Source organism: Lissotriton helveticus, chromosome 3_1, assembly GCF_964261635.1.
Source record: "Lissotriton helveticus chromosome 3_1, aLisHel1.1, whole genome shotgun sequence".
NCBI lineage: Eukaryota > Metazoa > Chordata > Amphibia > Caudata > Salamandridae > Lissotriton > Lissotriton helveticus.
In genome coordinates this window covers 210,819,631-210,844,786 of record NC_136061.1, presented here as the reverse complement: position 1 = coordinate 210,844,786, position 25,156 = coordinate 210,819,631, and the positions used below count along the sequence as shown (strand labels likewise).

Genomic DNA, 25,156 nt, shown 5'->3' with positions numbered 1-25,156 from the left:
TGCGGAATGACCAGAAGTTTCTGGTCATTCGATCTGAGAACTATGTTCTTACTATATTTTTTAAGTCTATGCCTCAAATACTCGGGACCAGTGTCATTCATTGCTCTATGGGCCAAAGTGAGTGCTTTATATTCAATTCTTTTTATCGCGGGCAGCCAGTGTAGACTGAGCAGATGGGGTGATATGTGGTGACACATTGGCACATTCCGAGCAAACCTAGCCGCCACATTTTGAATAATCTGCAGCCTTCTGAGGAAATACTCAGGAAGCTTCAGAAAGAGGCTATTCAAATAGTCAAGTTGGGAAGTGACCAATGCATGCACCACGGTCTTCCTACAGTCCATAGGCAGGTAATGGAAGATGCTACTTAGGGGAGAAACAGCCGCCCTCATCCTTCTGGACCTATCGGCAGCCTTCGACACGGTCTGCCACCGCACCCTAACAGCACGCCTCCATGCCGCCGGAATCCAAGAGAAACCTTGGCCTGGACCATATCCTTCCTCTCCGTCAGAACTCAGAGCGTCCACCTCCCAACCTTCCGCTCCAAGACCACCAAGACCATCTGCCGTGTTCCACAGGGATCATCCCTCAGCCCGACGCTGTTCAATATCTACATGGCACCACTCGCCCACGTCGCACGACAACACAGCCTCAACATCATCTCCTACGCCGACGACACCCAGCTGATCAAATACCTCATCGAAGACCCCCACACCACCAAAGCCAACCTCCACAGAGGAATGAAGGCCGTTGCCGAATGGATGAAAGACAGCAGGCTGAAGCTGAACTCAGACAAGACGGAGGTCCTGATCCTCGGCCCCACCCCCTCAGCCCCAGAACCCACCGACCACGCACGCAACTTGGGGGTCATCCTCAACTCCACCCTCTCCATGACCAAGCAGGTCAACGCCGTCTCCGCTTCCTGCTTCCACACCCTCCGAATGCTCCGCAGGATCTTCAAATGGATCCCCTCCGACACAAGAAAAACCGTCACCCAGGCCCTCGTCCCCAGCAGACTGGACTACGGGAACGCCCTCTACGCAGGAACTACAACCAAGCTCCTGAGACGGCTGCAACACATCCAGAACGCCTCGGCACGACTGATCCTCGACGTCCCCCGACGCAGCCACATCACACCCCACCTGAGAGGCCTGCATTGGCTCCCTGTCAACAACAGGATCACCTTCAAACTCCTTATCCACGCACACAAGGCCCTACACAACGCCGGACCAGCATACCTCAACAACCGACTCCTACACCGCCACCCGCAGCCTCCACTCGGCCAACCTCGCCCTCACCACAGTTCCACGCTTCCGGAAAACCACCGCTGGCAGCGGATCCTTTTCCTACCTCTCCGCCAAGACCTGGAACACTCTCCCTACCGGCCTACGACAGACCCGGGACCTGCTAGCCTTCAGAAGACTTCTCAAGACCTGGCTTTTCGATCAGTAGCAGCCCCCCCCCATCCTCCCCCGGCACCCCCAGCGCCTTGAGACCCTCACGAGTATGTAGCGCGCTTTACAAATGGATTGATTGATTGATTGAGAACTTTCAACTTCCAAAAGCATTACGCGGAGACGTGGGCGATTTGCACTTTGTCAGTCAGCTGTGCATCAAACTTGAAGCCCAAATTCCTAGCAAAAGCAACAGGAAGAGGGGGTGGATTTAACTCAGCCGGCCACCAGAACTCTGGCCGTGGAGTGGTATGTTGGTTGAAAAACAAGACCTCCGTCTTCTCTGTGTTCAATTTTAAGCAGCTTTCCATCATCCATGACGAGATATTCAGAAGACACTGCTTAAAGTTGACAAAGGCCGTATCGCTGTGACCTCTGAAGGAGAACACCAGTTGTGTATCATCGGAATATGGGACGACCTTCACCCCATATTGCTCAATATTTGCCGCAAGGGGGGTGAGATACACATTAAAAAGCGTTGGACCTAAGGCTGAGCCCTGCGGGACCCCATTCACAAGGGGCTGGTGGTGGAAACATGAAGATGGAGGGTCACCTGCTGAGTGCATCTTTCTAAAAATGAGCAAAATCATGCACAAACCGTACCCGTCACCCCAAGACATTTCAGTCTGTTTAGGAGAATCCTGTATGACACCATATCAAAAGCTGCGGATAAGTCCAGCAGCACCAGCATCGCACAGTTCCCTTGGGCTAAGGTTTCACGGATGGACTCTGCAACTTCCAGCAAAGCAGTTTCCGTGCTGTACCCGGATCTAAATCCAGACTGGGATTTGTGCCGATGACAATTCAACTCTAGGAAGTCCACAAGTTGTTTCTGGACTTCCTTTTCTAGAATTTTAGCCAGGAGAGAAAGGAGGGAGATAGGCCTAATATTTTTGGGCTCTGTTGGATCTGCATCTTCCTTCTTAAGAATTGGCTGAACAAATGCATTTTACCAGCTAGTGGGGTAAATCCCCATCCCAAGCGAGGAGTTCCAAATAACATTCAGAGCAGGGTTAAGCCAGAAGGCTAGTGGCTTAAAAAATCTGGCCGGGCACGAGTCTGCTGGGGAGCCTGATTTTATTTTATTAAGTTCCCCCAGAGATGCTTCTAAACCGAAGGGGCGAAAGACCGACCACATACTTGTCCCACATGTTATCTGAGTAGGTATATTTAGTGGTCCCAAGGGTGAGAAGGAAGAGTAAATATCCTGGATTTTAGTCTGGAAGAAAGTAGCTAACTTTCCACAGAGAGTAGCTGCTGGAGGAATAGTACTCTTCAGAGCATGCGGTTTAATGAAACCCTGAACTATATTAAAACTTTCTTTCACAGAGTTGTCATAGGTTTTAATCTGATTGGTGACAAAGTTCCTAATGGTCTTGCGCTTTAGACAATGATATTTCCTTTGCGCTACTTTGAACGCACACTTGCCCGCAGGCTCATAGTGTTTTCACCAGGCACGCCCCAGCCTCTTACATAGGCTCTTCTTCATACGGAGATCCTCTATAAACCAATCATCGAGGCAATTTTATCAAGAGCTGAAGTGACCCAACAGTTAAGAGTTGATGCATACTGGCTCATGATCCATCAATTCTGTTTCTCCTAACCTCCAAGGAAGGACTAGTCTGATTATTACAGGAGACCCATAATAGATGAAAAGGAATCCACCAATGATCAGACCACGTTATAGGTAACGGGTCCTCTATCTGTAAAGTATGATCATTGGTAAAAAGTAAATCGAGCATATGGTCAGCCACATGAGTAGGTGACCCTACCTTCTGAGTCAGGTTAAGCCCTTTAGGGTATCAGGTAGCTGGACAGCTAAGGGGCATTTAACATTGTCAATATGAACATTAAAATTCCCTAGGACTGTAAAGTTGGTATTTTTGAGTTACAGATCAGCAATAACGTCATAGAGCTTCAACAAATGGGCAGCTGGAGCATTAGGAGGTCTATAGACCACCAGTCCAGCCATTGAGGCTTTAGAGAGATTAATGCAGAAGGACAAAGCCTCAATTTGCCCTATATTTTCAATTCTCTTATATGTGATCTCCCAATCCTCTCTTAAAATTACAGAGAGGCCACCTCCTATTCTATTTCCACCTCGGTTCACCTTAGAAATTCTATATCCTGCTGGTATAGCAAGTGCTATATGCAGGTTGGAGCTATCTCGCAACCAAGTTTCAGTTGGAAACAACATGTTCCAGGCATTCGTCTTTAAGGTAAGCCAGATATCGTTCGCATACATTGGAAGAGATCTACGGTTGACAAGGCATGCCTTGATGGTGGGCTTTGAGGGAGGTTTAGATGCTACAGTAGGCTCAACGCCTGACAAATCATTGTGTTTACCGTCTTTCGCAAGCCTGAAGGTACAGGATCTACAGTGGGACTGGTAAGAACTCACCCCATTTCCCTCCTCCAAACTAAAGTCCAAGCATGTACCCGGGCACTGGAGGCGGAAACAGCGTATAGCTGCTCCTTGGACCAAACAATTCTTGATGCTGGGTCCCCACGGGCACAATGGCTGGCGCTGGCCGTGGTCTGGGCACGGACAGGCGCGGACGGGCTTGCTTAGGCGCGGCCGCATCATCTGCCTCCTTAAATCCTGGGCATACGCGGTAGCGACCAGCGTGAGCAAGAGATCTGGACCACTAACCTCCGAGCAGGAAGTGAATTAAAAAGAATGCCCCTGGAGCATTGAACACAGCTCCACTAATCAGTCTCCCAACACAATATGCAGTATATTGTTAGCGAGTAATGCGAGTAATGTCTAAAACTATGCCAATAGCAAAATAGGATTAAAAGACCTACTTAGAAACCACTCCTGCAATGTCTATCAACCACATCTATTTGGGTCAAAGCAGGATAAAAGCCTGAGTTCTGCATTTAACCTAAGACGTTGTTTGGATCTGATTTGCAGAAATACAACTCATAAGACTGACCAATGACCCATGCTAGAAGTTTAGATCTGACGCCTGTATTTTGCAGGTGAATGGCACAATCAATTATTAAGAGAATAATATTTATTTACTAACATTTGTTGATGCCTTTCTGAATATGATGTTTACTTTTCGGGGTTACCAGTTCTTTGGTCAGAAATTACTACTGAGTGCCCAGTGGTGGTGAGTTCTGAACTGTTGAGATAGATGGTAAGGGTGAGAACCATAGGTAGTAGGGAAATCTTGAGAGTTTGAATTTGAAATGTGAAGCATTAAGATTTTTAAATTTTCATATGAAAAGAAAGGTGGGTGATGTTTAGGAATAGAATAATGGTATATCGACTCGGACCGTATAGTGTAGAGCAGCAAATACATTGTTGTGATCAGGTTGTATAAGTCTCAACATGCACAACTTTGGAGGTCTTGGGAATCATTGTTAGGAGAAGGTGAGTAATTTTAAAGGCAACAATATAATGGGGTGACTGTTCCTATGGTGCTGGATCACAGTTTAGAAAAATGGTATAGAGATTGAATGGGTACTTCCTTATTAGGAAATGGTGCTCTCACATGCCCATGAGGGTGTCATGCTTCATCATCGGGCTTTGCTTCCCATGAAGTCTACGCTGTAAAACCCCACCGGCCCCACGAGAGGGCTCTGTGGTGGAGATCTTCTTGAGAAAGCTGTGATTGTGAGTGCGGGTAAGGTGTGAGTAGTGAATTAAAACCACCTGAGGGGTACCTCAATGTTTTATTTAATGCCGTGGTTCCTGTAGGCAAAGGTTTATGTAAATTGTGAGCTTCTGGTAATAGAAATAAGCAATCTGCGTGTGTATGTGGGTCGACATGTTTCACGCCTTTGTGATCCAGTAGGGATCCATTGCATTTCATCAGGACCAAAACGGGGGAGACAATCCCTGCCATTAATCTGGGTTATGTGGGGGCATTCCGTGACTTTTGGGGTATTCACTGTTACCACCAAATGATTGTGAATGGGTCACATTGGTACCTAGTTGTCAAAGGACCAAAGAGCGCCTAAATTTCCAACCTGTAAGAGAAATACATAGATAAAAGTAGTGTTCAATAGTAGTTGAATAGTACGTCCCCAGGTCACAGTCCCTAGGGGATACATCATCATATTGTTGTTTTCAAATCATAACTTGCAAGGAGCATAAATGGTGACGCTTCTAGTGTGCACTGTGTCACACATCCTGTTGGACTTGGCCCTTAGGGCAGGTTCACCCCTAGACTTTTTGCCTTTAAGTGGTGACCTGGTGATGGTGATTTTGGGATTCTGCGCACTTTCACTGTGTCCCAGTGGAAAGTGCGTGCGCACTCTGAGTGCATGTGCTGAAGCTAGGCCTGCCCGCCCATAGGAAAGCATGGGGAATGTATGTGTCCCTGGTAGTTCCTGATGCGTGGGGTGTACAGGCTCGAGTTTGGTATGTGTGAACTCGTGAGAGTGAATGCTGCGAGATGGTGTATGCGGCATGTATGTGTCTAGTGGGGAAGTGCCATTCCTAGACATGGCTGTACGTGTGCTGTGAGGGTGCTGGCGTGTGATTGGCTGGAGCTGGCTGGCATGCCATGCTCCAGGAAGGCTGGATGGGTCTGCCCGGTGGTGAGTGGGAGATTAGCATGCTGATGGCTGGGGAGGAGTGTACCTGCGTCCTGAATGAGGCTGGGTTTTCCCCTGACAATGCTGGCTCCGCCCCCCTGTGGTGTGTCTAACGACCCTAGCCCTGCCAGTGAATAGAGTGTGCTGTTGAGCACATCAAGGGTGCTTACAAACCAGCTGCGACTGGTTCTGCCCCCACCCTGCACCTACAGACAAAGGAAATGATGTATAAAAATGGGGCTGTGTCCCCACAGAGCTTGTTCTCTTCCAGGATCCTGAGGGGGCTGCTGCTGCTGGGCCAGAGGACCGCCACTTGGAGTGTCTCCCTGCCTGGAGACCCAGTGAGCTGGCTCTGGGCCCAGCCTTGCCCCCCCCTGCCTGCCTAGAGGGACTTTTGCTGGGCTTGTTGGCCCCTGGCGCCTGGGAGCGCTGTTGATTGTCCTAATAGCGCTTGCTTTTGGCGTGTAGCGCTTGGGGAGCGCTTTTGTCTGCCTTCAGCGCTGGGGAGCGCTGTATTTGTTCTCCAAGGCGCCTGGGAGCGCTGTACTTTCCTTCTGAGCGCCTGGGAGCGCTTTCGTGTCCCTTTAGCGGTGGGAGCGCTGTAATTGTGCCCCCGAGCGCTTGTGAGCGCTTTGTTTGCTGTTGGCGCCTGGGGGCGCTTTATCTTCTGAGGCCGGTGCCCACTCGGCATTGTCCGCCCGATCGAGTGCCCACCTCGATCTATTCTTTTGAAGGGAGCCGGTGCCCACCCGGCATTTGCCACAGATTTTGGAAGTGAAATCTCCCCCCCGGGCCGCCGCTCTGCCCACGGCGACCCGGAAGCAGCTTACAGGCCGGCCAATTGCTGCGCGGCCTGCCCGGAAGTCCCGCCCCCGCAGCCCGAGGAGAGGAAGTCATCCGAGGGTGCAGGCAGGGCTCCGGTGCTTTGAAGAGGAGACCGCGCCGCCCACAAGAGAAGCCTCCTGAAGCTGCCTGGTCCCCCCGCGAGGCTCTCCCAGGTGAGAGAGCCCCGCCCGCCGCAGGAGAAGGACACCCGGCCCGAAGGAGAGGTCCAGACCACGGGACCGGCCAGGGGAGCCCCCGCCACAGGTCCAGGTGAGTGGGGGCCCGTGGTGTTAATCTGCAAGAGAGGGAGGGCGTCGGGACACATTGCCGGTGTCCACCCCCCCCTGCCCCCCGTAGCCCGATCTTCGCATTGCGTGAGCTGAGAGCCCAGAGAGGCTCTTGGGGGCATTTGCATATTCTGAGTCCCCAGAGGGGGGACTCCAACGAAAGGGGCACCATTGTTCTTTAAAGGCCCTGTGGGGTCCCGGGCATTTATTTGTTCTGAGCCTGGAAGGCTCCAACGACGGCCGCATTTTTCTTTAGAGCCTGCGAGGCTCTTGGGGGGAAATTTGTGAAACAGAGCCCACGAGGCTCCACTGGGCATATTTTTGCTTAGAGTCCCCAGAGAGGGACTCCCCCCATCCAGGCGGCATTTCTTTGTTTTGCGAGCCCAGAGAGGCTCACAGCCCCCATTGTTGTTTCAGAGCCACAGAGGCTTTAGGGGGCATTTCCTTTGGTTCAGAGCCTGCGAGGCTCAGGGGCATTGCCTGTTGTTTTGAGCCCTGAGAGGCTCGAGGTGCCAGATTGATTGAGAGCCCAGAGAGGCTCCTGAGTGCCATATTTCTTACAGAGCCCTGAGAGGCTCCAAGGGGGCCAGTCATTTGTTACGAGCCCAGAGAGGCTCAAGGGGGAAATTTTGCTTCTGCAAAGCCTGTGAGGCTCCCACATCGTGTTCGCCCCACCAGTGTTCAGAGCCTAGAGAGGCTCCCACGTTGGCCCCATCATTTGCACCAGTTGCCCAGCACTTTGTGGGCAACTGCCACGTTTAGGCCCCTGACTTTGGGACAGTTCTGGTGTTCCTGCCTATGGACAGTCACAGGTGGTGACGTCTGTGAGTTTGGCGCAATTGTTCTTACACCTCTGAATGTATTGTTGATGCATCATGTGTTTCCTTCCTTACACCTCTGAATGTATGTTATGCATTGCATCATGTGTTATGTTCTTACACCCCTACAGGTATTGTGATACTTAGGTGGTTGTTTTCTCCCTAGTACAGGTGGTGCTAGTGAGGTCCTGGTTACCCGTAGTTACTGGTTGTGTGCTCTATTTTTATATTTTGTGCTACAGTGCTTTACATTCTAAGTGCTATTTCTGAAAGTGTTACTTCTGATTCCTGACAGTGGTCCAGGTGGCCCTGTCTTGTACATATCCCCTGTAAATTCTGCCCGTGCCTCTGGCACATTGTAAAGTGTGTGTTTTATCTAATGTGTTTTGGTGTAATACAAAGGCTATTTTTATATAACCTTGTGTGGAGTTTCCTTTGTGGTGGGTCCTGGGTGTTGTTGCTGGGGTGCGTGCGCAAATACTTAACTTACATCGCCTCCAAGTTTAGCCTTGCTGCTCGTGCCACGTTACCTAGAGGGTGAGCAGGGGTTATCTTGGCGTGTAACTCCCTTGCCCTGACTTGGGAGTGGTGGTCTCTGACTGACTTTGGCGAAAGCCCTGGCCAGCCAGGGATCCCATTTCCAACATTGGCGGCAAGCGGTGAGGATAAGGATTTGTGTTTGCGTTGTACCACAGTAGTAACTGGCCACACTACAAAGCTCTGCATTTGAGATGACCACATTTTAGGGGATTGTTTTTTTTTGAAGTTTCATATTCTCTTCTCCTGAAGGTATCATTGTGCAATTGTGTCCAGTGCATTTGTTCCCCCACCCTGCGCCCAGAGTCTGGTACCTGTGTCACGTGTGGTCAGGTTGAGAAGTCAGGGGTGGTAGAAACTGCCTTACCAGTCCGAGGGGAGGGTTGTGTGTGGATGAATGGTGTGTGGCACTAGGCAAGTGAGTAGGAGTTCTCTGGGATAGAGAGCTTGCTGATACCTTTGTGAATTGGGTACTCCTGTGTTATCTCAGACCCCTAGGTTCCCTGTGTGATCTTGTCTCTAGAACGTCCTGCCAAGATGGAGCTTGTCTTTGATCTCAGTGATCTAGTTTGGTACAATACGCAGGAGTTGGAAGGGTTCTGTAGAGAGAGAGACATAGGGGTGGATGGGTCAGATACTAAGTACGAACTTAGGAACTACCTGGTCCAATGGTGTAAGGTACAAAGGGATCTTGAGCGCAGTGAGGAAAGGGCCCGGGCTTCCCACCAGGAGGGTGGTGGGTCTGTGGGGAGCCCTGAAGATTCAGAAGAGGAGGAAGAAGATGACAGCACCTGGACGCCAGTAGAGAGTAGAGACCCCATAGATAGGGAGTCCTTTGCTGGGTCCAGCGTAGGAGGCAGCGCCTCATCCCTTTCCCTGTCCCAAGAGGAGCTGGAAGATAGGAGGAGAGAAAGGGAGCACCAGCTGGCTTTAGAAAAGCTCAGGTTGGAGCATGCCCAGGCTATGGCACAGCTGGGTGTTAGAAAGCAACAGCTAGAGACCGAGAGGGTCTTAGCGCAGGAAAGGATAGAGGAGGCTGAGAGGGCCTCCACCAGAGGCAAAGTAGCTCTGGAGGGTAGACTATCCCCTGCGCGCAGTTTTAATTGTCTGGACTCCCCAGGGAGGGCTTAGTCCAGTGGTGGCAGCTATTTAGACTTCAGTGCAGGAAGTCCCCTACCCAGTGCCCAACGTATGGTCCCTTGTTCCCAAGAGGAGGAGTTAAGGTTGAAGTTCAGGGGCAGTAGAAAACTGCCTCACCAGAGTTGGGGGGTTTTTGTGGATGACTGTTCTGATGCAATGTGGGATTGGCTGGCGGCTAGCTCAGATGATGAGAGAGACGGAGTACTGAATATGTTTCTCAAAGAGCAGTTGCTCAGTGTTGTTTGTCCAGAGTTGCGCCAGCACCTGTTGAAGTCTGAATCCCTTAGTCCTTGGGCGCTTGCTGAGGAAGCAGAGCGCTGGGAAAGTGCTAGAGGTTCTCTAGAGTCATTGGTGAGTGACTCCAAAAGTAGTGGTTCAGGTATCTTCCAGCCCAGCGTGGTGGAAGAGGCTCAGTGTAGCCCAGCTAGGTCCCAGGATAGCGAGGAGGGTGTAGGGGCTCACTGCCTGGCTCAGTGGAGCAGGAGTGAGGGGGAGACCGAGGTTCCCCAGACGCCCGAAGCCCTGCCTCAGGACTTGGATGGTTTCTGTAGGGAACACCAGGTTGGGGACCTAGGCTGTCCTGTTAGTCCATTTGAGGAAGATCTCCCAGTGAGTAGAGGACCTGGAGCGTCTGTAACCAGAGCTCCTGTGGTTCTAGAGTCTGGCAGTACCGCTCCGGTAGGGAGGGTACAGGAGTCCAGCGTAAGGAGTGATTGGGGGATGAGTTTCCCAGTGGATGCACCAGTGGACCAGGGACTAGCCAGTTGGGCTAGATCTTCTTGGGGGGACCCGGGTGGTGCCACTTCTGGTCTGGGGGATCGTCACGCACTGTCAGGTGGACAGGGGACGGGAGATCTGCGCCAGACAGACAGTCACACAACATATGTCTCATTTGTTAGCCTCAGGGGGATGGAGTGTAAGTCCCCAGAAGTCCTGGAGTGCCAGGCAATTGTTCCACCAAAGGTTTTAGACCAGAGGTTGGAAGGCCAGGTTCAGGATCAGCCTGACCTGAAGGGTAGGATGACTGTAACCAGTGTCCTGACCGGTTCTTCTTCCAGAGGAACTTCTCCAGGTGGGAGAGGGCAGACCTCTGGAAGGGGGTGCAGAGGGTGGGAGAGCCCACCTCTGACCCCGGTGCAACTTGAGGGGTTAAACCCTGGGTTGGAGTGGCGTTGTAAGGGTACCCCTCGCAGAGGGAGGAGGAACCCTAGAAGAAGAGGTAGGGGGAGGAGAGCCTTCCCTGAGACTCCTGGTCCGCCTGAGGTTGTAGACCCTAGGCTGGAGAACCAGTGGCAGTCTAGTCCTGTCTTGCAGACAGGGAGAGTGGAGAATGGCTACTATGTGCCAGGGGTTACTACCCCCCACTCTGTGAATAGGCAAGGACCGGTGAGACCTGGGTGGCCCAGGGCCTGGTCCTGGCCGCGGATAGCTTGGGAGTACCAGTGGGGTAGCCCAGTTGGTCCAGACAGTGTGTTGAGAAGGAATCCCATGGGTTCACCGTGGCGTAGAACAGGAGGGTGTCCCTGCAGTTGCGGGCCCGCATCCGTGTTCTATCGCCCCAAGCAGGGAAGTCCATCACGGTGGTGATTGTTCTACCCTGCGTTTTGGCTGTAAGGGGGTCGTGTTGGACTTGGCCCTTAGGGCAGGTTCACCCCAGGACTTTTTGCCTTTAAGTGGTGACCTGGTGATGGTGATTTTTGGATTCTGCGCACTTTCACTGTGTCCCAGTGGAAAGTGCGTGCGCACTCTGAGTGCATGTGCTGAAGCTAGGCCTGCCCGCCCATAGGAATGCATGGGGAATGTATGTGTCCCTGGTAGTTCCTGATGCGTGGGGTGTACAGGCTCGAGTTTGGTATGTGTGAACTCGTGAGAGTGAATGCTGCGAGATGGTGTATGCGCCATGTATGTGTCTAGTGGGGAAGTGCCATTCCTAGACATGGCTGTACGTGTGCTGTGAGGGTGCTGGCGTGTGATTGGCTGGAGCTGGCTGGCATGCCAGGCTCCAGGAAGGCTGGATGGGTCTGCCCGGTGGTGAGTGGGATATTAGCATGCTGATGGCTGGGGAGGAGTGTACCTGTGTCCTGAATGAGGCTGGGTTTTCCCCTGACAATGCTGGCTCCGCACCCCTGTGGTGTGTCTAACGACCCTAGCCCTGCCAGTGAATAGAGTGTGCTGTTGAGCACATCAAGGGTGCTTACAAACCAGCTGCGACAGGTTCTGCCCCCACCCTGCACCTACAGACAAAGGAAATGATGTATAAAAATGGGGCTGTGTCCCCACAGAGCTTGTTCTCTTCCAGGATCCTGAGGGGGCTGCTGCTGCTGCTGCTGGGCCAGAGGACCGCCACTTGGAGTGTCTCCCTGCCTGGAGACCCAGTGAGCTGGCTCTGGGCCCAGCCTTGCCCCCCCCTGCCTGCCTAGAGGGACTTTTGCTGGGCTTGTTGGCCCTGGCGCCTGGGAGCGCTGTTGATTGTCCTAATAGCTCTTATTTTTTGCGTGTAGTGCTTGGGGAGCGCTTTTGTCTGCCTTCAGCGCTGGGGAGCGCTGTATTTGTTCTCCAAGGCGCCTGGGAGCGCTGTACTTTCCTTCTGAGCGCCTGGGAGCGCTTTCGTGTCCCTTTAGCGGTGGGAGCGCTGTAATTGTGCCCCCGAGCGCTTGTGAGCGCTTTGTTTGCTGTTGGCGCCTGGGGGCGCTTTATCTTCTGAGGCCGGTGCCCACCCGGCATTGTCCGCCCGATCGAGTGCCCACCTCGATCTATTCTTTTGAAGGGAGCTGGTGCCCACCCGGCATTTGCCACAGATTTTGGAAGTGAAATCTCCCCCCCGGGCCGCTGCTCTGCCCACGGCGACCCGGAAGCAGCTTACAGGCCGGCCAATTGCTGCGCGGCCTGCCCGGAAGTCCCGCCCCCGCAGCCCGAGGAGAGGAAGTCGTCCGAGGGTGCAGGCAGGGCTCCGGTGCTTTGAAGAGGAGACCGCGCCGCCCACAAGAGAAGCCTCCTGAAGCTGCCTGGTCCCCCCGCGAGGCTCTCCCAGGTGAGAGAGCCCCGCCCACCGCAGGAGAAGGACACCCGGCCCGAAGGAGAGGTCCAGACCACGGGACCGGCCAGGGGAGCCCCCGCCACAGGTCCAGGTGAGTGGGGGCCCGTGGTGTTAATCTGCAAGAGAGGGAGGGCGTCGGGACACATTGCCGGTGTCCACCCCCCCCTGCCCCCCGTAGCCCGATCTTCGCCCCCGGGGCATTGCGTGAGCTGAGAGCCCAGAGAGGCTCTTGGGGGCATTTGCATATTCTGAGTCCCCAGAGGGGGGACTCCAACGAAAGGGGCACCATTGTTCTTTAAAGGCCCTGTGGGGGCCCGGGCATTTATTTGTTCTGAGCCTGGAAGGCTCCAACGACGGCCGCATTTTTCTTTAGAGCCTGCGAGGCTCTTGGGGGGACATTTGTGAAACAGAGCCCACGAGGCTCCACTGGGCATATTTTTGCTTAGAGTCCCCAGAGAGGGACTCCCCCCATCCAGGCGGCATTTCTTTGTTTTGCGAGCCCAGAGAGGCTCACAGCCCCCATTGTTGTTTCAGAGCCACAGAGGCTTTAGGGGGCATTTCCTTTGGTTCAGAGCCTGCGAGGCTCAGGGGCATTGCCTGTTGTTTTGAGCCCTGAGAGGCTCAAGGTGCCAGATTGATTGAGAGCCCAGAGAGGCTCCTGAGTGCCATATTTCTTACAGAGCCCTGAGAGGCTCCAAGGGGGCCAGTCATTTGTTACGAGCCCAGAGAGGCTCAAGGGGGAAATTTTGCTTCTGCAAAGCCTGTGAGGCTCCCACATCGTGTTCGCCCCACCAGTGTTCAGAGCCTAGAGAGGCTCCCACGTTGGCCCCATCATTTGCACCAGTTGCCCAGCACTTTGTGGGCAACTGCCACGTTTAGGCCCCTGACTTTGGGACAGTTCTGGTGTTCCTGCCTATGGACAGTCACAGGTGGTGACGTCTGTGAGTTTGGCGCAATTGTTCTTACACCTCTGAATGTATTGTTGATGCATCATGTGTTTCCTTCCTTACACCTCTGAATGTATGTTATGCATTGCATCATGTGTTATGTTCTTACACCCCTAAAGGTATTGTGATACTTAGGTGGTTGTTTTCTCCCTAGTACAGGTGGTGCTAGTGAGGTCCTGGTTACCCGTAGTTACTGGTTGTGTGCTCTATTTTTATATTTTGTGCTACAGTGCTTTACATTCTAAGTGCTATTTCTGAAAGTGTTACTTCTGATTCCTGACAGTGGTCCAGGTGGCCCTGTCTTGTACATATCCCCTGTAAATTCTGCCCGTGCCTCTGGCACATTGTAAAGTGTGTGTTTTATCTAATGTGTTTTGGTGTAATACAAAGGCTATTTTTATATAACCTTGTGTGGAGTTTCCTTTGTGGTGGGTCCTGGGTGTTGTTGCTGGGGTGCGTGCGCAAATACTTAACTTACATCGCCTCCAAGTTTAGCCTTGCTGCTCGTGCCACGTTACCTAGAGGGTGAGCAGGGGTTATCTTGGCGTGTAACTCCCTTGCCCTGACTTGGGAGTGGTGGTCTCTGACTGACTTTGGCGAAAGCCCTGGCCAGCCAGGGATCCCATTTCCAACATTGGCGGCAAGCGGTGAGGATAAGGATTTGTGTTTGCGTTGTACCACAGTAGTAACTGGCCACACTACAAAGCTCTGCATTTGAGATGACCACATTTTAGGGGATTGTTTTTTTTTGAAGTTTCATATTCTCTTCTCCTGAAGGTATCATTGTGCAATTGTGTCCAGTGCATTTGTTCCCCCACCCTGCGCCCAGAATCTGGTACCTGTGTCACGTGTGGTCAGGTTGAGAAGTCAGGGGTGGTAGAAACTGCCTTACCAGTCCGAGGGGAGGGTTGTGTGTGGATGAATGGTGTGTGGCACTAGGCAAGTGAGTAGGAGTTCTCTGGGATAGAGAGCTTGCTGATACCTTTGTGAATTGGGTACTCCTGTGTTATCTCAGACCCCTAGGTTCCCTGTGTGATCTTGTCTCTAGAACGTCCTGCCAAGATGGAGCTTGTCTTTGATCTCAGTGATCTAGTTTGGTACAATACGCAGGAGTTGGAAGGGTTCTGTAGAGAGAGAGACATAGGGGTGGATGGGTCAGATACTAAGTACGAACTTAGGAACTACCTGGTCCAATGGTGTAAGGTACAAAGGGATCCTGAGCGCAGTGAGGAAAGGGCCCGGGCTTCACACCAGGAGGGTGGTGGGTCTGTGGGGAGCCCTGAAGATTCAGAAGAGGAGGAAGAAGATGACAGCACCTGGACGCCAGTAGAGAGTAGAGACCCCATAGATAGGGAGTCCTTTGCTGGGTCCAGCGTAGGAGGCAGCGCCTCATCCCTTTCCCTGTCCCAAGAGGAGCTGGAAGATAGGAGGAGAGAAAGGGAGCACCAGCTGGCTTTAGAAAAGCTCAGGTTGGAGCATGCCCAGGCTATGGCACAGCTGGGTGTTAGAAAGCAACAGCTAGAGACCGAGAGGGTCTTAGCGCAGGAAAGGATAGAGGAGGCTGAGAGGGCCTCCACCAGAGGCAAAGTAGCTCTGGAGGGTAGACTATCCCCTGCGCGCAGTTTTAATTGTCTGGACTCCCCAGGGAGGGCTTAGTCCAGTGGTGGCAGCTATTTAGACTTCAGTGCAGGAAGTCCCCTACCCAGTGCCCAACGTATGGTCCCTTGTTCCCAAGAGGAGGAGTTAAGGTTGAAGTTCAGGGGCAGTAGAAAACTGCCTCACCAGAGTTGGGGGGTTTTTGTGGATGACTGTTCTGATGCAATGTGGGATTGGCTGGCGGCTAGCTCAGATGATGAGAGAGACGGAGTACTGAATATGTTTCTCAAAGAGCAGTTGCTCAGTGTTGTTTGTCCAGAGTTGCGCCAGCACCTGTTGAAGTCTGAATCCCTTAGTCCTTGGGCGCTTGCTGAGGAAGCAGAGCGCTGGGAAAGTGCTAGAGGTTCTCTAGAGTCATTGGTGAGTGACTCCAAAAGTAGTGGTTCAGGTATCTTCCAGCCCAGCGTGGTGGAAGAGGCTCAGTGTAGCCCAGCTAGGTCCCAGGATAGCGAGGAGGGTGTAGGGGCTCACTGCCTGGCTCAGTGGAGCAGGAGTGAGGGGGAGACCGAGGTTCCCCAGACGCCCGAAGCCCTGCCTCAGGACTTGGATGGTTTCTGTAGGGAACACCAGGTTGGGGACCTAGGCTGTCCTGTTAGTCCATTTGAGGAAGATCTCCCAGTGAGTAGAGGACCTGGAGCGTCTGTAACCAGAGCTCCTGTGGTTCTAGAGTCTGGCAGTACCGCTCCGGTAGGGAGGGTACAGGAGTCCAGCGTAAGGAGTGATTGGGGGATGAGTTTCCCAGTGGATGCACCAGTGGACCAGGGACTAGCCAGTTGGGCTAGATCTTCTTGGGGGGACCCGGGTGGTGCCACTTCTGGTCTGGGGGATCGTCACGCACTGTCAGGTGGACAGGGGACGGGAGATCTGCGCCAGACAGACAGTCACACAACATATGTCTCATTTGTTAGCCTCAGGGGGATGGAGTGTAAGTCCCCAGAAGTCCTGGAGTGCCAGGCAATTGTTCCACCAAAGGTTTTAGACCAGAGGTTGGAAGGCCAGGTTCAGGATCAGCCTGACCTGAAGGGTAGGATGACTGTAACCAGTGTCCTGACCGGTTCTTCTTCCAGAGGAACTTCTCCAGGTGGGAGAGGGCAGACCTCTGGAAGGGGGTGCAGAGGGTGGGAGAGCCCACCTCTGACCCCGGTGCAACTTGAGGGGTTAAACCCTGGGTTGGAGTGGCGTTGTAAGGGTACCCCTCGCAGAGGGAGGAGGAACCCTAGAAGAAGAGGTAGGGGGAGGAGAGCCTTCCCTGAGACTCCTGGTCCGCCTGAGGTTGTAGACCCTAGGCTGGAGAACCAGTGGCAGTCTAGTCCTGTCTTGCAGACAGGGAGAGTGGAGAATGGCTACTATGTGCCAGGGGTTACTACCCCCCACTCTGTGAATAGGCAAGGACCGGTGACACCTGGGTGGCCCAGGGCCTGGTCCTGGCCGCGGACAGCTTGGGAGTACCAGTGGGGTAGCCCAGTTGGTCCAGACAGTGTGTTGAGAAGGAATCCCATGGGTTCACCGTGGCGTAGAACAGGAGGGTGTCCCTGCAGTTGCGGGCCCGCGTCCGTGTTCTATCGCCCCAAGCAGGGAAGTCCATCACGGTGGTGATTGTTCTACCCTGCGTTTTGGCTGTAAGGGGGTCGTGTTGGACTTGGCCCTTAGGGCAGGTTCACCCCAGGACTTTTTGCCTTTAAGTGGTGACCTGGTGATGGTGATTTTTGGATTCTGCGCACTTTCACTGTGTCCCAGTGGAAAGTGCGTGCGCACTCTGAGTGCATGTGCTGAAGCTAGGTCTGCCCGCCCATAGGAATGCATGGGGAATGTATGTGTCCCTGGTAGTTCCTGATGCGTGGGGTGTACAGGCTCGAGTTTGGTATGTGTGAACTCGTGAGAGTGAATGCTGCGAGATGGTGTATGCGCCATGTATGTGTCTAGTGGGGAAGTGCCATTCCTAGACATGGCTGTACGTGTGCTGTGAGGGTGCTGGCGTGTGATTGGCTGGAGCTGGCTGGCATGCCAGGCTCCAGGAAGGCTGGATGGGTCTGCCCGGTGGTGAGTGGGATATTAGCATGCTGATGGCTGGGGAGGAGTGTACCTGTATCCTGAATGAGGCTGGGTTTTCCCCTGACAATGCTGGCTCCGCACCCCTGTGGTGTGTCTAACGACCCTAGCCCTGCCAGTGAATAGAGTGTGCTGTTGAGCACATCAAGGGTGCTTACAAACCAGCTGCGACAGGTTCTGCCCCCACCCTGCACCTACAGACAAAGGAAATGATGTATAAAAATGGGGCTGTGTCCCCACAGAGCTTGTTCTCTTCCAGGATCCTGAGGGGGCTGCTGCTGCTGCTGCTGGGCCAGAGGACCACCACTTGGAGTGTCTCCCTGCCTGGAGACCCAGTGAGCTGGTTCTGGGCCCAGCCTTGCCCCCCCCTGCCTGCCTAGAGGGACTTTTGCTGGGCTTGTTGGCCCTGGCGCCTGGGAGCGCTGTTGATTGTCCTAATAGCGCTTACTTTTTGCGTGTAGCGCTTGGGGAGCGCTTTTGTCTGCCTTCAGCGCTGGGGAGCGCTGTATTTGTTCTCCAAGGCGCCTGGGAGCGCTGTACTTTCCTTCTGAGCGCCTGGGAGCGCTTTCGTGTCCCTTTAGCGGTGGGAGCGCTGTAATTGTGCCCCCGAGCGCTTGTGAGCGCTTTGTTTGCTGTTGGCGCCTGGGGGCGCTTTATCTTCTGAGGCCGGTGCCCACCCGGCATTGTCCGCCCGATCGAGTGCCCACCTCGATCTATTCTTTTGAAGGGAGCTGGTGCCCACCCGGCATTTGCCACAGATTTTGGAAGTGAAATCTCCCCCCCGGGCCGCTGCTCTGCCCACGGCGACCCGGAAGCAGCTTACAGGCCGGCCAATTGCTGCGCGGCCTGCCCGGAAGTCCCGCCCCCGCAGCCCGAGGAGAGGAAGTCGTCCGAGGGTGCAGGCAGGGCTCCGGTGCTTTGAAGAGGAGACCGCGCCGCCCACAAGAAAAGCCTCCTGAAGCTGCCTGGTCCCCCCGCGAGGCTCTCCCAGGTGAGAGAGCCCCGCCCGCCGCAGGAGAAGGACACCCGGCCCGAAGGAGAGGTCCAGACCACGGGACCGGCCAGGGGAGCCCCCGCCACAGGTCCAGGTGAGTGGGGGCCCGTGGTGTTAATCTGCAAGAGAGGGAGGGCGTCGGGACACATTGCCGGTGTCCACCCCCCCCTGCCCCCCGTAGCCCGATCTTCGCCCCCGGGGCATTGCGTGAGCTGAGAGCCCAGAGAGGCTCTTGGGGGCATTTGCATATTCTGAGTCCCCAGAGGGGGGACTCCAACGAAAGGGGCACCATTGTTCTTTAAAGGCCCTGTGGGGGCCCGGGCATTTATTTGTTCTGAGCCTGGAAGGCTCCAACGACGGCCGCATTTTTCTTTAGAGCCTGCGAGGCTCTTGGGGGGACATTTGTGAAACAGAGCCCACGAGGCTCCACTGGGCATATTTTTGCTTAGAGTCCCCAGAGAGGGACTCCCCCCATCCAGGCGGCATTTCTTTGTTTTACGAGCCCAGAGAGGCTCACAGCCCCCATTGTTGTTTCAGAGCCACAGAGGCTTTAGGGGGCATTTCCTTTGGTTCAGAGCCTGCGAGGCTCAGGGGCATTGCCTGTTGTTTTGAGCCCTGAGAGGCTCGAGGTGCCAGATTGATTGAGAGCCCAGAGAGGCTCCTGAGTGCCATATTTCTTACAGAGCCCTGAGAGGCTCCAAGGGGGCCAGTCATTTGTTACGAGCCCAGAGAGGCTCAAGGGGGAAATTTCGCTTCTGCAAAGCCTGTGAGGCTCCCACATCGTGTTCGCCCCACCAGTGTTCAGAGCCTAGAGAGGCTCCCACGTTGGCCCCATCATTTGCACCAGTTGCCCAGCACTTTGTGGGCAACTGCCACGTTTAGGCCCCTGACTTTGGGACAGTTCTGGTGTTCCTGCCTATGGACAGTCACAGGTGGTGACGTCTGTGAGTTTGGCGCAATTGTTCTTACACCTCTGAATGTATTGTTGATGCATCATGTGTTTCCTTCCTTACACCTCTGAATGTATGTTATGCATTGCATCATGTGTTATGTTCTTACACCCCTACAGGTATTGTGATACTTAGGTGGTTGTTTTCTCCCTAGTACAGGTGGTGCTAGTGAGGTCCTGGTTACCCGTAGTTACTGGTTGTGTGCTCTATTTTTATATTTTGTGCTACAGTGCTTTACATTCTAAGTGCTATTTCTGAAAGTGTTACTTCTGATTCCTGACAGTGGTCCAGGTGGCCCTGTCTTGTACATATCCCCTGTAAATTCTGCCCGTGCCTCTGGCACATTGTAAAGTGTGTGTTTTATCTAATGTGTTTTGGTGTAATACAAAGGCTATTTTTATATAACCTTGTGTGGAGTTTCCTTTGTGGTGGGTCCTGGGTGTTGTTGCTGGGGTGCGTGCGCAAATACTTAACTTACATCGCCTCCAAGTTTAGCCTTGCTGCTCGTGCCACGTTACCTAGAGGGTGAGCAGGGGTTATCTTGGCGTGTAACTCCCTTGCCCTGACTTGGGAGTGGTGGTCTCTGACTGACTTTGGCGAAAGCCCTGGCCAGCCAGGGATCCCATTTCCAACATTGGCGGCAAGCGGTGAGGATAAGGATTTGTGTTTGCGTTGTACCACAGTAGTAACTGGCCACACTACAAAGCTCTGCATTTGAGATGACCACATTTTAGGGGATTGTTTTTTTTTGAAGTTTCATATTCTCTTCTCCTGAAGGTATCATTGTGCAATTGTGTCCAGTGCATTTGTTCCCCCACCCTGCGCCCAGAGTCTGGTACCTGTGTCACGTGTGGTCAGGTTGAGAAGTCAGGGGTGGTAGAAACTGCCTTACCAGTCCGAGGGGAGGGTTGTGTGTGGATGAATGGTGTGTGGCACTAGGCAAGTGAGTAGGAGTTCTCTGGGATAGAGAGCTTGCTGATACCTTTGTGAATTGGGTACTCCTGTGTTATCTCAGACCCCTAGGTTCCCTGTGTGATCTTGTCTCTAGAACGTCCTGCCAAGATGGAGCTTGTCTTTGATCTCAGTGATCTAGTTTGGTACAATACGCAGGAGTTGGAAGGGTTCTGTAGAGAGAGAGACATAGGGGTGGATGGGTCAGATACTAAGTACGAACTTAGGAACTACCTGGTCCAATGGTGTAAGGTACAAAGGGATCCTGAGCGCAGTGAGGAAAGGGCCCGGGCTTCACACCAGGAGGGTGGTGGGTCTGTGGGGAGCCCTGAAGATTCAGAAGAGGAGGAAGAAGATGACAGCACCTGGACGCCAGTAGAGAGTAGAGACCCCATAGATAGGGAGTCCTTTGCTGGGTCCAGCGTAGGAGGCAGCGCCTCATCCCTTTCCCTGTCCCAAGAGGAGCTGGAAGATAGGAGGAGAGAAAGGGAGCACCAGCTGGCTTTAGAAAAGCTCAGGTTGGAGCATGCCCAGGCTATGGCACAGCTGGGTGTTAGAAAGCAACAGCTAGAGACCGAGAGGGTCTTAGCGCAGGAAAGGATAGAGGAGGCTGAGAGGGCCTCCACCAGAGGCAAAGTAGCTCTGGAGGGTAGACTATCCCCTGCGCGCAGTTTTAATTGTCTGGACTCCCCAGGGAGGGCTTAGTCCAGTGGTGGCAGCTATTTAGACTTCAGTGCAGGAAGTCCCCTACCCAGTGCCCAACGTATGGTCCCTTGTTCCCAAGAGGAGGAGTTAAGGTTGAAGTTCAGGGGCAGTAGAAAACTGCCTCACCAGAGTTGGGGGGTTTTTGTGGATGACTGTTCTGATGCAATGTGGGATTGGCTGGCGGCTAGCTCAGATGATGAGAGAGACGGAGTACTGAATATGTTTCTCAAAGAGCAGTTGCTCAGTGTTGTTTGTCCAGAGTTGCGCCAGCACCTGTTGAAGTCTGAATCCCTTAGTCCTTGGGCGCTTGCTGAGGAAGCAGAGCGCTGGGAAAGTGCTAGAGGTTCTCTAGAGTCATTGGTGAGTGACTCCAAAAGTAGTGGTTCAGGTATCTTCCAGCCCAGCGTGGTGGAAGAGGCTCAGTGTAGCCCAGCTAGGTCCCAGGATAGCGAGGAGGGTGTAGGGGCTCACTGCCTGGCTCAGTGGAGCAGGAGTGAGGGGGAGACCGAGGTTCCCCAGACGCCCGAAGCCCTGCCTCAGGACTTGGATGGTTTCTGTAGGGAACACCAGGTTGGGGACCTAGGCTGTCCTGTTAGTCCATTTGAGGAAGATCTCCCAGTGAGTAGAGGACCTGGAGCGTCTGTAACCAGAGCTCCTGTGGTTCTAGAGTCTGGTAGTACCGCTCCGGTAGGGAGGGTAGAGGAGTCCAGCGTAAAAAGTGATTGGGGGATGAGTTTCCCAGTGGATGCACCAGTGGACCAGGGACTAGCCAGTTGGGCTAGATCTTCTTGGGGGGACCCGGGTGGCGCCACTTCTGGTCTGGGGGATCGTCACGCACTGTCAGGTGGACAGGGGACGGGAGATCTGCGCCAGACAGACAGTCACACAACATATGTCTCATTTGTTAGCCTCAGGGGGATGGAGTGTAAGTCCCCAGAAGTCCTGGAGTGCCAGGCAATTGTTCCACCAAAGGTTTTAGACCAGAGGTTGGAAGGCCAGGTTCAGGATCAGCCTGACCTGAAGGGTAGGATGACTGTAACCAGTGTCCTGACCGGTTCTTCTTCCAGAGGAACTTCTCCAGGTGGGAGAGGGCAGACCTCTGGAAGGGGGTGCAGAGGGTGGGAGAGCCCACCTCTGACCCCGGTGCAACCTGAGGGGTTAAACCCTGGGTTGGAGTGGCGTTGTAAGGGTACCCCTCGCAGAGGGAGGAGGAACCCTAGAAGAAGAGGTAGGGGGAGGAGAGCCTTCCCTGAGACTCCTGGTCCGCCTGAGGTTGTAGACCCTAGGCTGGAGAACCAGTGGCAGTCTAGTCCTGTCTTGCAGACAGGGAGAGTGGAGAATGGCTACTATGTGCCAGGGGTTACTACCCCCCACTCTGTGAATAGGCAAGGACCGGTGACACCTGGGTGGCCCAGGGCCTGGTCCTGGCCGCGGACAGCTTGGGAGTACCAGTGGGGTAGCCCAGTTGGTCCAGACAGTGTGTTGAGAAGGAATCCCATGGGTTCACCGTGGCGTAGAACAGGAGGGTGTCCCTGCAGTTGCGGGCCCGCGTCCGTGTTCTATCGTCCCAAGCAGGGAAGTCCATCACGGTGGTGATTGTTCTACCCTGCGTTTTGGCTGTAAGGGGGTCGTGTTGGACTTGGCCCTTAGGGCAGGTTCACCCCAGGACTTTTTGCCTTTAAGTGGTGACCTGGTGATGGTGATTTTTGGAATCTGCGCACTTTCACTGTGTCCCAGTGGAAAGTGCGTGCGCACTCTGAGTGCATGTGCTGAAGCTAGGCCTGCCCGCCCATAGGAATGCATGGGGAATGTATGTGTCCCTGGTAGTTCCTGATGCGTGGGGTGTACAGGCTCGAGTTTGGTATGTGTGAACTCGTGAGAGTGAATGCTGCGAGATGGTGTATGCGCCATGTATGTGTCTAGTGGGGAAGTGCCATTCCTAGACATGGCTGTACGTGTGCTGTGAGGGTGCTGGCGTGTGATTGGCTGGAGCTGGCTGGCATGCCAGGCTCCAGGAAGGCTGGATGGGTCTGCCCGGTGGTGAGTGGGAGATTAGCATGCTGATGGCTGGGGAGGAGTGTACCTGTGTCCTGAATGAGGCTGGGTTTTCCCCTGACAATGCTGGCTCCGCACCCCTGTGGTGTGTCTAACGACCCTAGCCCTGCCAGTGAATAGAGTGTGCTGTTGAGCACATCAAGGGTGCTTACAAACCAGCTGAGACAGGTTCTGCCCCCACCCTGCACCTACAGACAAAGGAAATGATGTATAAAAATGGGGCTGTGTCCCCACAGAGCTTGTTCTCTTCCAGGATCCTGAGGGGGCTGCTGCTGCTGCTGCTGGGCCAGAGGACCGCCACTTGGAGTGTCTCCCTGCCTGGAGACCCAGTGAGCTGGCTCTGGGCCCAGCCTTGCCCCCCCCCTGCCTGCCTAGAGGGACTTTTGCTGGGCTTGTTGGCCCTGGCGCCTGGGAGCGCTGTTGATTGTCCTAATAGCGCTTACTTTTTGCGTGTAGCGCTTGGGGAGCGCTTTTGTCTGCCTTCAGCGCTGGGGAGCGCTGTATTTGTTCTCCAAGGCGCCTGGGAGCGCTGTACTTTCCTTCTGAGCGCCTGGGAGCGCTTTCGTGTCCCTTTAGCGGTGGGAGCGCTGTAATTGTGCCCCCGAGCGCTTGTGAGCGCTTTGTTTGCTGTTGGCGCCTGGGGGCGCTTTATCTTCTGAGGCCGGTGCCCACCCGGCATTGTCCGCCCGATCGAGTGCCCACCTCGATCTATTCTTTTGAAGGGAGCTGGTGCCCACCCGGCATTTGCCACAGATTTTGGAAGTGAAATCTCCCCCCCGGGCCGCCGCTCTGCCCACGGCGACCCGGAAGCAGCTTACAGGCCGGCCAATTGCTGCGCGGCCTGCCCGGAAGTCCCGCCCCAGCAGCCCGAGGAGAGGAAGTCGTCCGAGGGTGCAGGCAGGGCTCCGGTGCTTTGAAGAGGAGCCCGCGCCGCCCACAAGAGAAGCCTCCTGAAGCTGCCTGGTCCCCCCGCGAGGCTCTCCCAGGTGAGAGAGCCCCGCCCGCCGCAGGAGAAGGACACCCGGCCCGAAGGGCCCCCCAAAAGGCAGCTTGCGCTGCAAAGAAGGCCTGGCATTCAACCTCCTAGCAAGGGACCCAGATCATTACATGAGATTGTTGTAAGCTGCTGCAGGTTTTCTGCCCTGGTCCGCCAAGGCTGCCGCCCACCAGGCCACCGTTTCGTCCCCAGTCCTCTGCACCTCCAGTGCCAGGGCTCCGCAGGCGCCGTCCTAATCCGCCCCTGTATTGCCCACTAGGCAGCAGCGCCCCACCAGGTCCTCACCGTCAGGCCCGGGGCCCACCTTAGGCCAGAATCCGGGTCCACTGAACCAGTTCACCCCCGGAGGGGCGCTCAATAAGCCTCCTCCTTGGTCTGCCGGTCAAGACTACAGCCGCTTACAGCCCCACACCTCCAGCAGTCACAGCTTTGCCTCAGTCAGCCCCTACAGAGTCGCGCAGGCACCTCCTCCTCTCATACCAGCCCCAGAGAGATCAGGCCACATTGCAGGCAGGCGCAGGTCCCCAGCCGCGGCCAGTCAGCAGCGCCATTTCAGGCTTTCACCGCCAGGTCCAAGGGACGATCCCGGTCTCCGAGGCCGACGGCACGAGGCAAGGGCACTCCCGAAGCAGTCTCAGATGTTAGAGCACCTGCCTGTCCTTCAATTCAATTTGCCAGGCAAAGCTTTATCACCCCCAGCGCTCTACCTTCCTCCGTCTCCTACTCCGTTGCGGCCGGGTGACACTGAGATCACAGAGGGCCCCCGGCGCTGGAAACCTCACCTCTATCCTTTCCAGCTACAGGGGTGAGCAGGTCCACTAGCAAGCATGCGGCGCCCGCCGTTCTTCAGGGAGGATCACCCGCCCCTCCAGGCTTCAGCTGATGCCGTCTCCCAGGTGCCTCCTCAGTCTTACAGGAGCGCCAGTTCTGCTCTCTGTCGAGGATAAATGGTGTGGTCGGCGCGGAGCTCTTAGCTCACGCGACCGTCCTCATCAGCTCCTAGTCCACGCCCCCCAACTGTCGAAATTTTATCATCATAGATAAGACCATATGTGGTGTCTTGATTCATATCCACCAGTCCAACTTCTCCTACTGGTGGTGCTGCGAGTTTTCCTTAGGCTTGAACGAGATTTTTGACTTCTTTGGGCAGCCTCTCACAAAATGACCATTGGACCCACAGTACAAACATAACTTGTTGGCCCT

The 25,156-nt window shown here is 54.3% G+C and overlaps 1 protein-coding gene across 2 annotated transcripts in view; it reads left to right on the top strand.

Annotated features, from left to right (window-relative positions):
* LOC144822280 (complement factor B-like) overlaps positions 1-25,156 on the top strand; it is an 827,973-nt gene that overhangs the window by 586,517 nt on the left and 216,300 nt on the right. The window lies entirely within an intron of this gene.